Here is an 18,056-nt window from a genome sequence, read left to right as displayed (position 1 = left end):
AAGGTGTTAAGGTCTTTCTGGAGGGGAGTTATCACAGCTAAGTCATTGGTGTGAAGACAAAGAAACACTCCTCTGCCTCACAGGATTTTAACACTCAGCTTGTAGCCTGAGGTGTCAGGTGTGCCCTGGGTAGCTGCTGCAAACAATCCATTTGATGCCATGGAATTCTGATGCTAAAAAATAACTCAGGAGCAGTTAATTAGGGGTGAGATAAAGAAAGCGTTTAATTGTGCCAAGGCAAGAGATGTTACAAGACACCCGCCGGCTGTGCTTGAGATGTTACATTTTATAATACCATCCGTCCAATCCCAAGTTTGTCCACCCTGTAGCCTTTGCTCTGGTCCGACTTGGGTCCACCCCCTGAGAATTGGGTCTGGGGTGTATTTCAGGACCACCTCTTCATCAGTCTCATCATCCTCAGAGCACAAAAAGTACACAGTCACCTAGTTCTTGACTTTGTTCTGTTGTTCAGGCCTAGATATGAGTGTTCTCTAAACAGTATAGGCCTTGCCTTGACAAAAGACTAAACGTTGCCACTGAATTCAGAGGTAGATTTGATATGGGGAGCATAGAATGGGGTAAGAGGGTTAAGGAATGTGTAAACTACTTGTACTACAGGGAAAGGGAATGAGGGATGCTGCTTTTAAAGTCTACTTCTACTACTTATAAAACTTACAAAAATTAGAAAAATAAAAAACTAATAGGGGCTTAAGGCACCACATTCATTAACAGTCCATCAGAAATTACATAGACGGTATAGAATACACAGTTTTGGCTATACCCACATAGCAATAAACTGGTCCCAGCCCCTGTAACTAGGACACACATAATAATTTGTTTCATGAATAATCAAGGATAGAACTGCAATACACTGTAGTCACTGCATTAGAAAACAGAAAACAGGTTCCTGTGTAACTGAGCTATCAACTTCAGTTGTACACAATCTCATTTTGAAATACATAATTCAATACATTATTTCAATTTTACAAGAAAGTACTTATAAAAAAGGTATTTTAGTAAAAAAGTGCTTCTTAATGTTCAGACAAAATCTCCTGCATTTCAGTTTATGCCCATTGCCTTCCCTCCTGTCACTGGGCATCACTGAAAAGCACCTGGCTCCATCCTCTTTGCATTTTTCTTTCAGGTATTCGTGCACATTGATAAGATCCGCCTGAGACTTCTCCAAACTGAGCAGTCCCAGGCCTTTCAGCCTTTACTTGCAGTAGATGTACTCCAGTCCCTTAATCATCTTTATGGCCCTTTACTGGACTGCCTCCAGTATGTCCATGTCTCTCTTGTACTAGGGAACCCAGAACTGAATGCCAGGTGTGGCCTCACAAGTGCCACGTAGAGGGAAAGGATCACCTCCCTCAGCCTCCTGGTAACACTCCTCCTAATGCAGCCCAGGACACAACTGGCCTTCTTTGCCCAAGGGCACACTGCTGGCTCCTGTTCAACTTGTCATCCACTAGGACCCCCAGATCCTTTTCTGCCAAGCTGCTTTCCAGCTGCTCAGCCTTTAGCATGTCCTAGTCCCCAAGTGCAGAACTTTGCACTATTCCTTCTTGAACTTCATGAGGTTCTTGTCAGCCCATCTCTCCAGCCTGTTGAGGTCCTTCTGGATGGCAGCATGACCTGCCAGCATATTAGCCACTCCTCCCAGTTTGGTACCATCAGCAAACTTGCTAGTTAGTGGCTACCAAGCTGATTTTATGTCTGATCACCACTCTCTGTGCCTGACTGTTAAGTCAGTTTTGAATCCACTTCACTGTCTGTTCGTGCAACCCATATATCAACAGCTTCTCTATGAGGATTTTCTGGAGACAGTGCCAAAAGTCCTACCGAAGTCCAGGTAGAAAATAACCTCTGCTCTCCTTTCATCTACCAGGCCAGTCATCTCATTATAGAAATTTATCAAGTTGGTCTAGAATGACTTCACTCTTGATGAATCCATGCTTACTATTCATGATGATTTTCTTGTTTTTAATATGCCTGGAAATAGTTTCCAGAATCAGCTACTCCTTCTCATTTCCTGGGATCAAAGTGAGGTTGACCAGCCTGTAGTTGTCTTGCCCTTCTTCAAGTGAAGATTGTCCTTTACTTTCCTCCAGTCTTCAGGCACTTTTCCCAGTCTTCATGATGGATCAAAAATTTTAAAGAGTAGCCTAGCAACTACATCAGCCATATGGACACATTCCAGCCATATCAATGGGGACGAATTAAAGATCAAAGTATCTCCTTCTTTAAAGGCAGAGTTTTACTGAAAGATAAAACATTGAAGTGTGTCATTTTATTTTGAAAAGCAATCTGATGTTTAAGTGTCTGAGTTTGTGAGCAGACTAACTAGACTCTGCAACTATTCTCAGTGCTACTGTGTCTAGAGTGTTTTTAGGGCCTCAGCTTTCCTGCTCCTATTATTAAAAGGAACAGCCGTAGCACTTGTTCTGTGAAAAGCATCCTGTTCTCCAAGACTATTATTTTTCCTCTCTTTTCCAATATGGATGGACACTAGATACCATATGGTGCTGCAGAGCAATGTCATCTCATACTTTGCTCCTTGGTAAAGGTATAAATTAACAGTTAAGCGTTATTTGATATAATATATATTTCAGCCAACATGTATGTCTCATTCTGAAATTTCTCTTTTCTCACGTACAGAAAAACACAGTGGTATGTCTGCAAATTGTATGTCATAAAAAATTGTTAAGGTTCAAGCTTCACACAGTACTTACAAATAACATATGAAGAGAACAGAAGTTTCTTCTAAGGATGGACTTCCTGGCTGAACACAGCCCGCTGTTCCTGCTTTGCAATACTGCTGGGAGTTATTAATGAAGAAGCCACAATTCTTTGCCAGTTGACTGCTATCCCCTTTTCACTTTATACCCTTCTAATGACCTATATCTTTCACATACTTCCCAAAACACAATACAGTATTTAAGGATAATTTCTTCACAAAGAATATTTTTTTCTTCCGTGCAAGAAAAACATAGTCTTCTGGGATCACTAGTGTGTTATCACCCCTGTGTATTCTGTTATCACTTTAGATTCAGCTCCCAGCTGCCTCATTAAGTCATGTCTTCATCCCACTTGCAAGCTCTGCAGAACGAGAGACATGGATGGGCCCCAGGTGCCAGCACTGCTGGTGGTACAGCCCTGCTGGCTTTGCTGAGCACTTCAACAGCACTTGCTTGGGTTGCCTTATTTCTTCAGTGCTTGTGCATGAGGAGGGCTTTTGAAATCAGAGCACAGCCTGCAAATCACAGTGAGCAAGATCTCTGGGCTATTTCCTCCCCAGACCAACTAGGTTTCTAGAATCTGTACTTCCAAAATTATTTCTGGTGAACAGCTAGTGGCGACGGGTTTCACACAAAAAACCAAGGTCTTGCTTTATAAGGTGCATAAGTAAGTCAGGCTCCAAAAGACTCTGAGTAAGCTGGGTATCCTTCACTGACTTCTGCTGCTGAAGCATGTGTGTTTTGGTGTGTGCAGACTCCTGAGACACCAGCTGGCATGGCTCAGTTCTTTCTCCAAAAAAAGAACTTTGGTCAAGGCTGATCACTCTTGGAAAGATCTTCGCTTTCTAGCTCAGACCGATTCTGTGAGTTCAGTGCAGAGCCCAGGATGGAGGTTTGTTCCCCCCTATAGTCCCCAGGACCATGAGTCACTTGAGTAAGGGGTTGCCTGCTGAGTGATCTTGCAGAATAACATCTTGTAACATCCATGCTGGTTCTACCACATTTGTTTTATTTCAGGTCACTCGTAACTAAGGAAAGAAGGCTCCTTAATTTTTCAAATCACAGTTTAATCACAAAAAAAGCATCTGCAGCTGCAGCTAAGCTGACCACATCACAAGGGGAGGATGCTAAAGCAAAGTATCTCTTGTACCTATCAATTACTACCCTCTCAGTGATAATAGAGGGTCATAGATCCTCTTACTAGGCCTATTCTGACCCAGTGTACACTTCTGCCCACATAGATTAATTGCTACTTGTTTCACAAAAATATATAATAGTGAAGGCATTTTCTTCTTTTTCCAGACTTTGGCTTCAAAGGTGCTAATTTTCTTTACACAGTAAGCAAATTACCCACTTCAATGAATTGTTCTTGGCAATCACCTTTAAGAACTGTGACAGCATTAGCAGTTATGTGCCACATGTGTCTGTGTCTGCCTAGTCTGTGAATGCACATTTAACAAAATCAGCGTGGTGGCAATGAACAGTAAGGAGAGCATCTTCCTGTAAGAATTTTTTTGCTGTGGTGCATTTTCACCTAGTAATATATTGAAGGGCAGCACTAACTCCTCAGAATCAGATGACCATTTGATTTAGCTTTATGATCAATCTCTCAGTGCACCTGTCAGTGGAACGGATGGGAAGTAATCTTGCGGAAAATTTTCAACAGAGACCTTCTGTGCCTGTAAATAAGAACATACAGTATAGATATGAATGAGGAATATTACCATATCAATTTCAGAGCTTCACATTCCTCCTTTGATGTTTTAATGTTGATCTTTTGTCTCCTGGAGACAATTTGCTCTTGTCTTCTTTGCAGTAAATGTTGTGAGCAAATAATTGCCTTTCTTCTAAAATTTTCTCTTTTGAAGTACATGAAGACTTGTGTCATATCTTTTCTGCTTCTTTTATTATCTAGGACAAACAATTTATGTTCCTTTCAACTTTTTTTGTGGGTTGTGCTTTCTAGACCACTGATAATTCCTGTTGCTCTTCAGCCGACCTTCTCCCATTGCTCAGTTTCTTTCCTGAAGTACCAAAATTGGACTTGGTTCTGCAGTTGGGTCTCCCCAGTACTGAGGAAACCAAAGGAATTATGTATTACTATACTATAATAGATACCCCATTCTTTACATTCTGAGATGATGTTCCATTTTTCCCTCCTAAGGATGTTGGCTATTTTTAACTTGCTCTCAGACTGTGATCAAGTCTAGGATGTTGTGTTTTCTGCAGGGCATCCTCTAACCAATGTCCCCTACTCTGTACTTGGGCAGTTGCTTCATTGTGCATAATTTTTCACTTGTTAAAGTGCACTTGGCTTTGTTCTTCTAAAAAGTACCTCAAATTTGTAGAGTTCTTTTCTATTCTCCTCTTGTACACCACTGTGTTTTCACTCTCCTCGCACTGGAGTTGCTACCTCTATCCAATCACAGAGTTAGGAGTTCTACTCACCCAAAGTTTCCTGTGAGGGTGGAGAGCATGTGCGCACCTTTCAAGTATCTGGAAGACTATAAAGTAACTGATTTTTCAGGGAAGAGGTCTGCTTAGCTTCTGTCATGGTTTGAAATTGGCCCCCCCTGAGAGGCTGGGGGCCTCAGAGGTGATTGGGTGCCAGGGCAGTGTTCCCTGGAGAGCCGCCACAGCTTCCCACAAATGAAGAAATTTTGTGCAGATACCAACACAAAAAGGTCAGCTACAAAAGGACAAAGTTAATCACTCTCCTTTCCCATATTGTGGAAACCAGAATATCGTAAGTATTTGTTCCCATCCTCTGAGTGAAACCATCATGGCCTTGGGCCATTACCTTCTCTGAAGTGGAACTACTTGACAAGTCCCATACTGGGAGCTGGGTGTCATTTCTAGCTATGAGCTTCATCAGCAATACCAAGAGGAGTTCAGCATGGCTAAGGAAATGGTTAAATGCAAATTGACTCAGAGGCCTACCAAAGGAAGAACACAATGCTCTTCCAGCATCATAGGTTGCAAAGCATAGGTTATACATTCTTCAACCTCCACATGTTGTTACTGAAAAAAACCCCAAACTGTCACGTTAAATATTTCTGTGGAGAACTTCTGGTCTTAATGCAGTTCATCAGTTTTACAGAAGGCCACATCAGGAGCGGTGTCTACATTTGCATCATGACCTTCTGCAGATCACAACCCATAATGATCAGTCAATTTTCCTCCTAGGAGCTGAGGCATGATCTGATACTTCAATCTTTCAAAAACAAAATGGTATGTGCTAAGCTGAGAGCCAGAGACACCAGATGGTACCAGTGCACAAAGGCACCTACAGCTGTAGGAGTTTACTGTATCCAGAGATCCCGCAGATAATGTGCCATGCTGTAGAGATTTTGCCAATCCAATCCAGAGAAAAATGTGACAGTAGAGCCACCGGTAGCAGTTTGTAAGTAAGAGTAGGGTTTGTGTATCACTACAGAGAGTTTGTCCACACAAGGACTTTCCCTAATAATCATCCCACATTTGTTGTCATCTTGACAGTAGAATGGCTGTGTGTGAGAAACACATAGTACCCAGCAGCGCATTGGCAGGGAAATCACAGGCAATTGCAGTAAGATGGCTCAGAAGAAAGTTGCCTCTCTGTCAGAGACTGCTTCTCAGTCAACATTTTCTCAAAAGAATTTTGCACTGCATTCATTTCAACTGAAAGAATAAAAATTATTCACCATGAATTTTTTTTCCTTTCAAAATGGGGGTTTGGTATAGTTTTTAAAATGTTGTATCTTATTAGACAAATGAAAATTGGAATATTTTGTTAAAAAAAACCCCAGAACTACTGATAATGTTAGGGTGTTGGGGTTTTTTTTGGTTTTGTTTGTTGTTTTTTTTTTTTTTTTTTGGGGGGGAGTTGTTTGTTTGTTTGTTTTTAATTTTCATTGTTTGAAGTTTCTTCTGACCTCTGGTCAGACTTGTGCTATGATTTTGTGACAATCTCTTTGTGAAATGGGAAATTTGTTCACTATCATCCTTGAACTGACAAGCTGATCAGGCTTTCCTGCTTGTTTGCCTATAAAACTTAACCTGATATGTCTCTGTACTTTTTAAAAAATTGCATGAGTTGTATTCCTGAAAGATAGAACTTTGATATGATCCTACTGTTTGTTCCTGGTGTGTTTGATATTTCCAAAGCTAACCAACTCATCTATTTGGGAATCCTTTATTATAATTTTAAAATTACTTCCAAGTAAAAGAAGAAAAATAATGTTATCATGTCATGTATTGTTTTCATTTGGGTCATGGCATGAGTGAATTAGATGTCACAATGTAATTTTGCTAAAATGTTTAGTGAAGTACCAGCAGCTAAGAAAGCCTGGAGATGGGGCTTTTGATGTGATTATGCTGTCTCTGGCAATGGTTGTGTTATGGAGATCGGTACTTCCCACTGTGCAAGTAATACGTGCAGGCCAGATTTTTTAAATAAAATGGCTGCATCTCTGGTTCAAGACCTGTTATTTGTTTTTTACAGAGCTGATAAAGCTGTGCTTGTTGAGCTGGCCAGAATTCAGAAGTGAATTTTTAAGGTTATATCTTTCAGAAAATGAATCAAAACAGTGAGATTATCTTGAGTTTCCTTGCAAAGGGGTAATTTTTTCAGAAGATATGGAGATGTGAAAACGCAGTTTTGTCCTGAGCACAGAACCGAGCACTCAGAATGTCTTCCCGTTTTTCTTTGTAGCCCTTCTTTTCCTTTTGAATCTATTTTAGGTGCTTCAATGCACAGTTCTCACCCCGTGACAGCAACAGTCTTTATGTGGTGTAGGATAGAACAGACTGCAGTGTAGGAGGATGGTGGATTACTGTAGCTTCATACTACAAGCAAATTTAGCAAGTGCTTTAAAAAGCCAAACTAAGAAATAATAAAGTCATGACCAAAAAATTCTAGAAATATAAATCTGAGGCTTATTTTATTCTAAGAGCATATATAAGTGGAGAGAAAAGCACTGGAGATGGGTGGAAGAGTGCATTATTACAATAGTAGGAAAGAAGGTCAACCCAAATAAGTGATTTCCCAGCTGGCTCATAATCCATTGCATTAATAATAAAATTGATTAATCTTTAACTAATCCTGTTTTGCTTTTTTTTTTTTTAATTTTAAAATATTTTTACAGTTTAATGAGTTAACTTCGCTAGATAAACATGTAACTAATAGACAGCAGGGTGAAGAAAGGATTCAGATATTATGGCTATTGTGAATTTCAGAGTTCTAGAAAGGTCTTAAAGGTTTGAGAGGGATGTAATCCTTTTGTCTCCTTCGTATGATCCAGCCAATTGTTAATACAGGTTAGGTAACTTCCCAGTGACCTATACAGTTGCCAGTATCTGCTGGTTTGTCTGTGAATGAGCAACCTCTACTGAAGGTGTTCAGTTTTGGGCCCCTCACTACAAGAAGGACATTGAGGTGCTGAAGCATATCCAGAGAAGGGCAGTGGAGCTGGTGAAGGGTCTGGAGCACAAGTCTGATGAGGAGCAGCTGAGGGAACTGAGGTTGTTTAGCCTGGGGAAAAGGAGGCTCAGATGAGAGCTTTACTGGTCTCTACAACTACCTGAAAGGAGGTTGTAACAAGGTGGATGTCAGTCTATTCTCCCAGGTAACAAGTGATAGGACAAGAGGAAATGGGCCTCAAGTACCAGAGGAGGTTTAGATTTGATATAAGGAAAAATGTCTTCACTGAAAGGGTTGTCAAGCGTTGGGACAGGCTGCCCAGGAAGGTGGTTGAGTCACCATCCCTGGAGATACTTAAAAGTGTAAATGGGGCACTTGAGGACATGGTTTAGTGGGGGACTTGACAGTGCTGGGTTAGTGGTTGGACTCAATGATCTTAGAGATCTTTTTCAACCTTAATGTTTCAATGAAAGCATAAGAAAAGTGACAACTTTCTTTGATATTCAATAGATGGTGCTCTTCCCTTCTGCTGAAGTTACGGTTCATGCCGCTGGTGCATTAAGTGACGTACTTCAGAAGTTATTTAAGCCTACAGTTCTTCTATCTTCTATCATTTATGCCACCACTGCTTGCTATGTGTTTTGCCAAGACTGTTAACCCCTGCAACTGGGCCAGGTCAGATTTAATCTTTTTTATTTAATTTATCAAAACACCCCACCTTCTCACCTGAAAAAGACTAGCTAACAATATGTGACGCTTGGGTCTACCAACATTATAGTGTCAGTCCCAAAGAAAGACACAGTATATGCCTTGTGCATGGATTTGATATCTCTCCAGAAGTGGACCTGTTGTTCCATTGGAGTGTAGCATTGTTCTGAAATATCTCTTCTACTCAGGCACAAACACAGACTTTTCTCAGCTACTTGGCTTTACAGGACCTACATCTATATTGGTGGACTCCAAAGTGTCCAAAGGGTGAGTACACGTCCTGGCACCCAACTTGATTAACCTTATTCCTGACATATGCTGGAGCAAGAACTAACTGCACCAGCCTCCACCTGCTATCCTGCACCTTGGCTCCCCTCAAAAGAAAAAATTACCATAGCCGTTCCTGGCATGACCTTGATTTGGATTTTGTAGAAATGCTGAAGGCATGTAAGAGTATGAATTTCTTGCACAGCTGGGAGACAATCTGAGCAATGAGGTTTAAAGCATCACAAAAGTTGCAACCAAAACGCTAAGCTGGAAGATTTACCTCAAGGATAGGAATGTTCCTGGAGATGCTAATAGGGCTTCCCAATAGCACCTGATGGACAGGGTGGATTCCTAGAAGGCTTTATTGAAAAGACAAAGAGACATTTAATTCTTGTGGAGGAAGAGTTGCTTGTTATATTGTAAACTTATTTGGTTTTGGAACACATTTCAGGCACATGTAGCAGAAGATGACTGAAAAACCATCACGGATTTACCAATGATAAGTCATGCCTGAGTAGTCCAATTTCTTTGCAGATGAGGCAAGAGCATGGTGGTGTTTGGTCAAAGGTTGAACTTGATGATCTTGAAGGTCTTCTCCAGTCTTAATTATTATATGATTCTGTGATAGCACTGCATGTAATTTACATTGATTTCGGCAAGACTTTCAACTCTGTCTCCTTGCATCCAAGTTAGCTTTGAATAACTGGATGGGCAGACAACTGAGTAAAAAAGAGTTTAACGATTGTGCTCAAATGGTAGCAGGGAATGGGTTGCTCCTTAACTATAGGCAAGTTACATGAGGAAAACTGCAGAAGTACTTCCTTGGAAGCTGTCCTGTTTAACAGCTTTATCACCTGGAATAGGTGACTCATCAGATGAACTCAGACTGGGGGCACCATCAATACCCACAGGGGGAGGGCAGCCACTCAAGGACTGAGTTTAGACAGTTTAGACAGGCAGGAGGAAGGGACTGACAGGAACCTTAGGAAATTAATCAAAGACAAATGCAAAGTCCCATACCTGGAAAGGAAGAGCCCTTGGCAATAGCATAGGCTATGTAGACTGGCTGGGGAGCAGCTCTATGAGTAAGACCAGTGAGCTCATCACAAGTCAGCAGTGTGTCCCAGCAGGAAAGGAGGCTAAGAAAAGGGATTAGCTCTCTCTCTACTCAGCACTAACTGAATCATTTCAAGACGCAGTGTCTAGTTTTGGACCTGTGATGACAAGAAAGACATCAATAAGTTGTCTAACTGGACAAAGTTTAGAGGGGAGGACCCCAAGTGGTTGGGTTTGCAGAACCTGTGCTTTGTGGATAAGGTTAGGGATGGGGCTGGTTAAGCTTGAGGAAGAGATGGCTTTTGAGGGGGACCTAACAGCAGCCCTCTCAGCACCTATGGACACTGGGTGAGAGGAGGGATCCAGGCTACTCCCAGTGGTGTATGGCAAGAGCTTGAGAGAAAATGGGCATATGCTGAAAATAGTTTTCACCATGAGAACAGTCATGCAGGGGTGTAGGTTGCTCAGAGAGGTTGGACCAAAGACCTTCTGCAATGCCTTCCAGCCCTAATTGTTCTGAGACACCTCAGATGTGGAAAAATACTGGTGGCTCTTGGTTTTCAAAAAAAAAAAAAAAAAAAATGGCTACACCTTGTAATAAGGAAGGCATTATGCATGTTCAAATTCCAAGTAAAGTTTCTGAAGTATGGAGAATCAAATCTGATGAAAAAACTCCAAACATATCTCCCTGTCAGTTTATTATAGATTAATATAATCTCTGTTTTGGCAGACTAAAGGATACTGCTCCATTACACATGATGATGTACTACCATAAAGAGATGGATGATTTAATAAGTACTAACTCTGTGTTTTAACAGTATTGCTAACAAATTAAACTGGTGCTCCTGCTTGTAAAAATTCAAAATATATTAGGTCAATTTGATTTAAAGTTACTAAGAAAGAACATCTCTTTTTACCTTCCCACTGGATTTCCCAGCTTGCTGGTGATTTCTGCAACAGACTTTCTGCTGGTGACACCTACTCCCAACTGGACCTGCAGAAATACTCCTGACATACACTTATCTTCTCTCACAATCTCTTTGGGGTTTGTAGAAAAAACCCAGAGCAGGCCCTTCCAGTCTGCACTGCAGGAAACAAACCAGAAAGTCTATGACAATAATTTTTGAGTGATTGCCTTGCAAAAGTAATGATGGAATCAGATATTTGAACTCTTCTGTCTTTGACACATGCATAACACTACAATAGAGAAAAATCACTGTGAAGGTGGGATGCCTCCATCACTACTGTGGAAGAAACAATGGAACTATCTGGTCTCAGTCTCTAAAGACATATTTACACTTGTCACACCCTACAGATTACAGACAGAGGACCCATAGCACAGCACACTGAGTGAAAAGGCTACCATGTAAGAAGAGGTGTGGATCTAGTTTATATGGAGACTAAACCAGAAGCTCCCATGGATGCTGAAGTTCAAACTCAGGCTGGATGTAGTCTGGGTTTCATCCTCTAAATGAGTAAGGATCCAAAGAATGATTGGAGCAGCAAACATATCTACTTCCAAGCTGGTTTGCTCATTCCTATTCAGAGGTGAACATTGGATACAGTTCATAGTCTTCAACGGTGGGACAGGTCTCTCTGAGGACAGCTGGCTTCTGGAGCATGTGGATAGGAATATGAAGCTGAATAGTCCCCCCGTAATCAAGGAGGAAACAATCAACGACCTGCTGAGCCACTTGGATCCCCACAAGTCTATGGGACCAGATGGGATCCACCCAAGGGTGATGAGGGAGCTGGCGGAAGAGCTTGCCAAGCCCCTCTCCATCATTTACCAACAGTCCTGGCTCACTGGGGAGGTCCCAGATGATTGGAAGTTGGCAAATGTCACACCAATCCACAAAAAGGGTCGGAAGGAGGACTCAGGACTCAGGCCTGTCAGTCTGACCTCAGTGCCTGGCAAGGTTATGGAGCAGATCATCCTGGGTGCAATCACACAGCACCTACAGGATGGACAAAGGATCAGACCCAGCCAGCACGGGTTTAGGAAGGGCAGGTCCTGCCTGACCAACCTGATCTCCTTTTATGATCAGGTGACCCACCTGGTGGATGAGGGGAAGGCTGTGGATGTAGTCTATCTGGACTTCAGCAAAGCCTTTGACACTGTCTCCCATAATATACTCCTGAAAAATTGCAGCCCATGGCTTGGACAGGGGCACCCTGTGCTGAGTCAGGAACTGGCTGGAGGGCTGGGCCCAGAGAGTGCTGGTGAACAGGGCTGCATCCAGCTGGCGGTCGGTCACCAGTGGTGTCCCCCAGGGATCAGTGTTGGGCCCAGTTCTGTTTGATATCTTTATCGATGATTTAGATGAGGGGATTGAGTCCATCATTAGCAAATTCACAGATGACACCAAGTTGGGAGGGAGTGTCGACCTGCTGGAAGGCAGGAGGGCTCTGCAGAGGGACCTGGACAGGCTGGAGAGTTGGGCTGATTCCAACAGGATGAGGTTCAACAAGGCCAAGTGCCAGGTCCTGCACTTTGGCCACAACAACCCCATGCAGTGCTACAGGCTGGGCACAGAGTGGCTGGAGAGCAGCCAGGCAGAAAGGGACATGGGAGTGCTGATTGACAGGAGGCTGAACATGAGCCAGCAGTGTGCCCAGGTGGCCAAGAAGGCCAATGGCATCCTGGCCTGTATCAGGAAAGGTGTGGCCAGCAGGACCAATGAAGTGATTCTGCCCCTGTACTCAGTGCTGGTGAGGCCACACCTGGAGTACTGTGTCCAGTTCTGGGCCCCTCAGTTCAGGAAAGATGTTGAGGTGCTGGAGCAGGTCCAGAGAAGAGCAACAAGGCTGGTGAAGGGACTCGAGCACAAGTCCTGTGAGGAGAGGCTGAAGGAGCTGGGGTTGTTTAGCCTCAAGAAGAGAAGGCTCAGGGGAGACCTCATCACTCTCTACAACTACCTGAGAGGAGGTTGTAGCCAGGTAGGGGTTGGTCTCTTCTCCCAAGCAATCAGCAATAGGACAAGAGGGCATGGCCTTAAGCTGTGCCAGGGGAGCTTTAGGTTAGATATTAGAAAGAAATTCTTTACAGAGAGGGTAATCAGCCATTGGAATGGGCTGCCCAGGGAAGTGGTGGATTCTCTGTCCCTGGAGGTTTTTAAGATGAGGCTGGACATAGCACTTAGTGCCGTGGTCTAGCAACTGTGCTGGTAGTGGATCAAGGGTTGGACTTGATGATCTCAGAGGTCCTTTCCAACCCATCTGATTCTATGATTCTATGATTCTATGATTCTATGAAAAATAGTAAAAGTAGTCATCAAAATCAATATTGATTACCAGCTATTTCAGAATCAAAACAAAATTCAGAGTTGATCTTCAAATGATTCCTTAAATTAATCAGTTTTTATTTTCTCTTTGTCTCTTATTTGGCATGTGCTCTGTTACCCTTTACTTGTTGCATTTAACTGAACAGGATTTTTAAAGCTCTGAATAATCTTTCTAGTATGGGAAAAAATTCTACTGTGAGAAAGAGGATAGCAGGCAGCATTAATTATCTCCAGAACAGAGCTCTATGTCAAAGAAATCCAAGCCTTTAAATATACTTTCCTGTCAAAGCTTGGCTTATTAATATGCTTATCAGTCATGTAAATATTCCAAGTATGTGTCATATAATACAAATTCGAATGTGTCAGTGTCATGTGGATGATATATACAATCCTTTTTTTTCTTTTTTTAATTAACAGCCTTTTCAGAAGTGCATTTATACTGTTGTGTGGTTGTTGTTCCATCTCCTGCCAAGCCAGCAGGTGGGGGCAGGCTCCCTGCACACTACAGAATTCTGGTCTTTCCAGCAGGAAAACTCAAGCAACCAACAGTTTTTTTGATCCTGAGCTCAGTAAGGGCTGATGTTCATCTGTGTTGTCAAAAAAGCCTTGACATTAAAATGTTTTCCCATTTTTTTCTTTCCCTTCCCTTGTCTCTTCATGTAAATGTTCAGAAGTCAGACATCATAAACCATCTCAGAAGACCGGTCATTTGAAATAACAATTTTCTTAACGTGCATAATTCTGCCAGCTGGGTGCCCCCTCAGGCAGAGCCTTTGCTGTGGGCTGCACTGGGACCAGCTACATGATCCCTGCAGCAAATCAGGAACACGAGTCTTGCCCGCAGGTCTCTCACTTTCATCTCCTTTTTCCCTCCCTATCCCAGACAGAGAGGGTTGATGCTTCTGAAGGATGTGATAGTGGCTAACAAGCTGTCCTGTCCCTTGGTTGGCAGGCATGCATGTGTCCACCACAATTCCCATGCACACTGAAGGAGTTGATGCCCTGAAGACCTTGGCACTAGGGAGGGCTCTTGAATATCTGGAAGTATTCCTTTAGTTCTCATCTGCTACCAGGACCTCCACAGGCACACCCTGAAAGGCATAGGAAACCTTCCACTTCACCATGTAGAGCAGAGCAACCAGCCAGGCTCCCACTACCATCAGAAAGCTTTTGGGGGGGGTGAAAGACAGTGATTCTTTGATGGCTGAAGAAAATGAGCAGGTCTGCTTGGTGTTTTTTTAAAGGACTGTAACATGATTAATAATTTTTTTTATGGTCTCCCTTTGTGAGCCCCCATATGTAATGGCTGTCTAAATGCTCTATGTTATGGCATCTGATCACTTTGTATAAAAAGGAGGGAAGTTTTGCCTTGATGCCTCCAAGATTCTCCCAGCAGTAGGTCATCAAATGCATCTGTCAAAGGTGCCAAACAGGGAATGCAGGTGTATGCAGCTTAAGTCACACCTGTCCCAGAGGAGAGAGGATAGAAGCAGTAGCACATTTCCCCTGAATCCTCCTGTTCCTGGAGTGCTCCTTGGACTTGGTGAGTATTTTACAGAAGAATAAAAAAGGGAAAATGTGTTTTCCTTGTATGTGTTCTCATGATGTCATTGAGCTATCTAACAAGCACAGTTCAGGATTGCTTGAAACTACCTGAACTGCAGATACTTCACCTTTTGCATAAATTTAGTAGTAAGGCAATTAAAGTCATACTCATATAAACAGATGTAGTTTAGTCCCCTCTCTTCTTCTGGTTTCTTACAGTGAAGGAGTATTCAACATGGAAAATACTGTGGAAATTTTTTTTTCTAACAAAAGTGCATTGAGCTAGAGCACCTTATTACAACTTACATGCTCTCTCCAAATTTATATAATTTTGTTACTGGGAAGTAATTTCTCTCTATGTTGAAAGAAGAAGAATTTTTAGTTTGGGCCTACATTTTTGTAAACTTATATCTCCTAACTTTCAGCTCTGTGGTTTTAGACTCCATACTCCAGCTAAAGTGGTCCTAGTGCAAAGACTGGGGATCTCCATCTGCATTGCTCTCTGTGCAAGACCTCAAACCCAAAGCAGACTAATTTGTTGCCCAGACAACTCATTTCTGGCTTAAGGCTTTTTTTGTCCTCTTTGTTGTTATAGTCACTCACCAGAACACATATGTATTCCTTGCTCTACCTGCTGTCTGAACAGGTATAATTTCCTGTCAAGGGCAGTGTCTACAATGAGAGTACAAGAGTCTTACATTTTTAATTAAGCACTATTTAAAAATATGTTAGCAGCCCTGAAAGCCAGATGTTACAACACCAATAGGCATTTGTTGATTATGGTCATCTCTATGGTCCACCTGACCACCACTTTTTAATGTTTTAAGTGGCTAATATTAAAAGCTAAGAAAGCACTTACTTAAAATGCAAAAATTTTAATTTTTCTTATTTAAGTAAACTCTAATCCAGTAATGAATAAAGACTCATGTACGATAACTATTCTTCCATCACTCCTGGTTCTAAATACGCCATTTTCAGAATACTTGGAGTTGAAATCTTTTCCTGATAGCCAGGCTTTCAAGATAAAACAACATCATCATTATTATTATTTTTGGCTAGATAATTCAGTTACAAGGAACATACTCACAGATGCACTTCCTCTTCCCTCCTAAATTCCTAAACTCTTAGTATAACATGAATCTGGCTGAACATTATGCTTGAATTAAGAGATTGACACTCCCATGCTGTGTATTTTTGACACTTGTCTCTCACATCCTAGCCTTCAATAGTCCACTCCTACTTTTTCTGAATTCCCTGAATATGTACAGAAGGAAACCCCTTCTCTCACACTTAGATTAAACACTGTCAGTATGGGTCAGGATCCTGGATTACTACTTTTATTTATGTTAAACTTTCACCTGAGAACAGTAACTTGATTGGGAGGCAAAAGTGGCAGCAACACTCAAATGCCAGACACGAACAAATCTGGGCCCTGATGTGAGTTATTGCAGATGGTAGGTTAAAATGGCCTAGTGTCCCAGACAGGACATGGCATGGGACCCTGCTGCTTCCCCAGTCAGTCTGTGCACAGTGAGCAGGAGGAGATCCCATTGGACATTGGACTAAACCCTTGCTGCAATACATTGAGTCAGGAGAAGCTGTCAGGTGCTGCTTTGCTATCCTTGCCACACAAGGCATGCTAAGGTTTTCATCACTGCAGCTATTTCAACCTTTAATTACCACAAGTGATAGCATATTAAAAATTTACCATATTAAAAAAAGGTCTCTGAGTGTGGGTTATTGAACAGCTATAAAGAGCAGTGGCCCTTAGGAGCAATGAAGGGCATTAGGTCTCTAGAAATGAGAGGATTTTATGTCTTTATTGATTATTGTCTTAATTTTTTGTAATCAATATTAACTGAGCAGAGCCAGTTTGCTCTTCCAGGCTTTTATTTCTAATTAGAACTAGTGAATAGTCAAGGGAACAAGACAGAGGAGTCATTGATTGAGCCATATAACAGACTTCTAAATAAATAGGCTACTGGTTCCCTCTGGGGAAGAAGTCAGCAGCATGTCACTCACAGATAGTGTTACACTGACAGGTGACAGGGATTAGTTTGTCATGTACTATTTAATCCTAAAAATGTTTCTGGAGGCACTGTCAGAGTAGAAGTTGAAATTTGTGTAATGTTATATTTCTTTTGAATTCAGAATGAGAAAACTTTGCAAACATTTGAGTTCACAGTTTGAAACCTAGCAATGATAAGACTTTGGTCAAGAAGGATATATAACTTTTCCACAGAAAGGTAAATGTACACCATGTCAGAAACTTTGTTCTTGTGACTGATTTGGATGATATAGAGACTGCTTTTGAAGTCAGGTTGTGTCACTTGTTGTTTGGGTTTTGGTTGTTTGTTTTTTTTTTTTTAATATCCTTTGGCTTATGCACTTCTTGCAGAATCCAGCCCTATGTCCTACCAAGTTAAAATGCCGATCCTTCAGAAAAAGAAAATGGTATAAAAAGTTGTTAAGCGGGCAGACAGATAAGTGTGTTATCTGGAATTCCCGCAGATCCTAATGCCAGGGGGAGAGACAAAAGAGCCCACACAGCTTCAAAGACCATGAAGTGATAATGAGTTATACACTCTTTGCTCTGACAAAATCCATGTAGGGTTTCATGCAAAGATGTCCTTAACTGTCTCATGACAAATTCCTAAACCAGAAGAATTGAGGCAGGAGTACAAGAGAGACACCAGTGATGGACTTAGAGGCCAAAGGAGTTCCATGCTCATCACTTGTGACTAGATTGCAACATCCCTGGCACTTCCAGAGTGATGCAATACATATCATGATACAATTTAAAAACTCCATCTCATTGCAGTGAAAATGAAGGGTTGTGAGGCAAAAAACTCTCCTTAGTACATGTTGGAGTTACTTATGTTTCACATTCTAAACCAATGTTTGGTTTGATCTTTAGAGTACAATTCTGCATCAGAAAATAGTAGAGTTCATGATGAATCGTTGACCATTAGCAGAATGGGGGGTTTAGGCACAAGCTCTGCTTGCATTTTATGAGTACAACTGTTACTTGATGCAGTATTTTAAGGGTAATACTGG

General features: G+C 41.8%; 2 long non-coding RNA genes across 2 annotated transcripts; one reads left to right on the top strand and one right to left on the bottom strand.

The window, feature by feature from the left end:
• The first annotated feature begins 483 nt into the window (after window positions 1-483).
• Window positions 484-8,216, top strand: LOC113959933. Its single transcript, XR_003531950.1, has 3 exons — window positions 484-598; window positions 5,266-5,272; window positions 8,206-8,216. It is a non-coding gene; the product is annotated as an uncharacterized LOC113959933 (long non-coding RNA).
• On the bottom strand, window positions 3,445-11,322 carry LOC113959941. Its single transcript, XR_003531952.1, has 3 exons — window positions 11,088-11,322; window positions 5,679-5,759; window positions 3,445-4,417 (listed from the first exon to the last, which is right to left on the bottom strand). It is a non-coding gene; the product is annotated as an uncharacterized LOC113959941 (long non-coding RNA).
• Between the last annotated feature and the right edge of the window lie 6,734 nt (window positions 11,323-18,056).

The sequence above is a fragment of the Corapipo altera genome, unplaced genomic scaffold (assembly GCF_003945725.1).
Source record: "Corapipo altera isolate COAL_440 unplaced genomic scaffold, ASM394572v1 2b, whole genome shotgun sequence".
Classification (NCBI taxonomy): Eukaryota; Metazoa; Chordata; class Aves; order Passeriformes; family Pipridae; genus Corapipo; species Corapipo altera.
The sequence above is the reverse complement of the archived record's forward strand: the minus strand, read 5'-3'. Positions and strand labels throughout refer to the sequence as shown.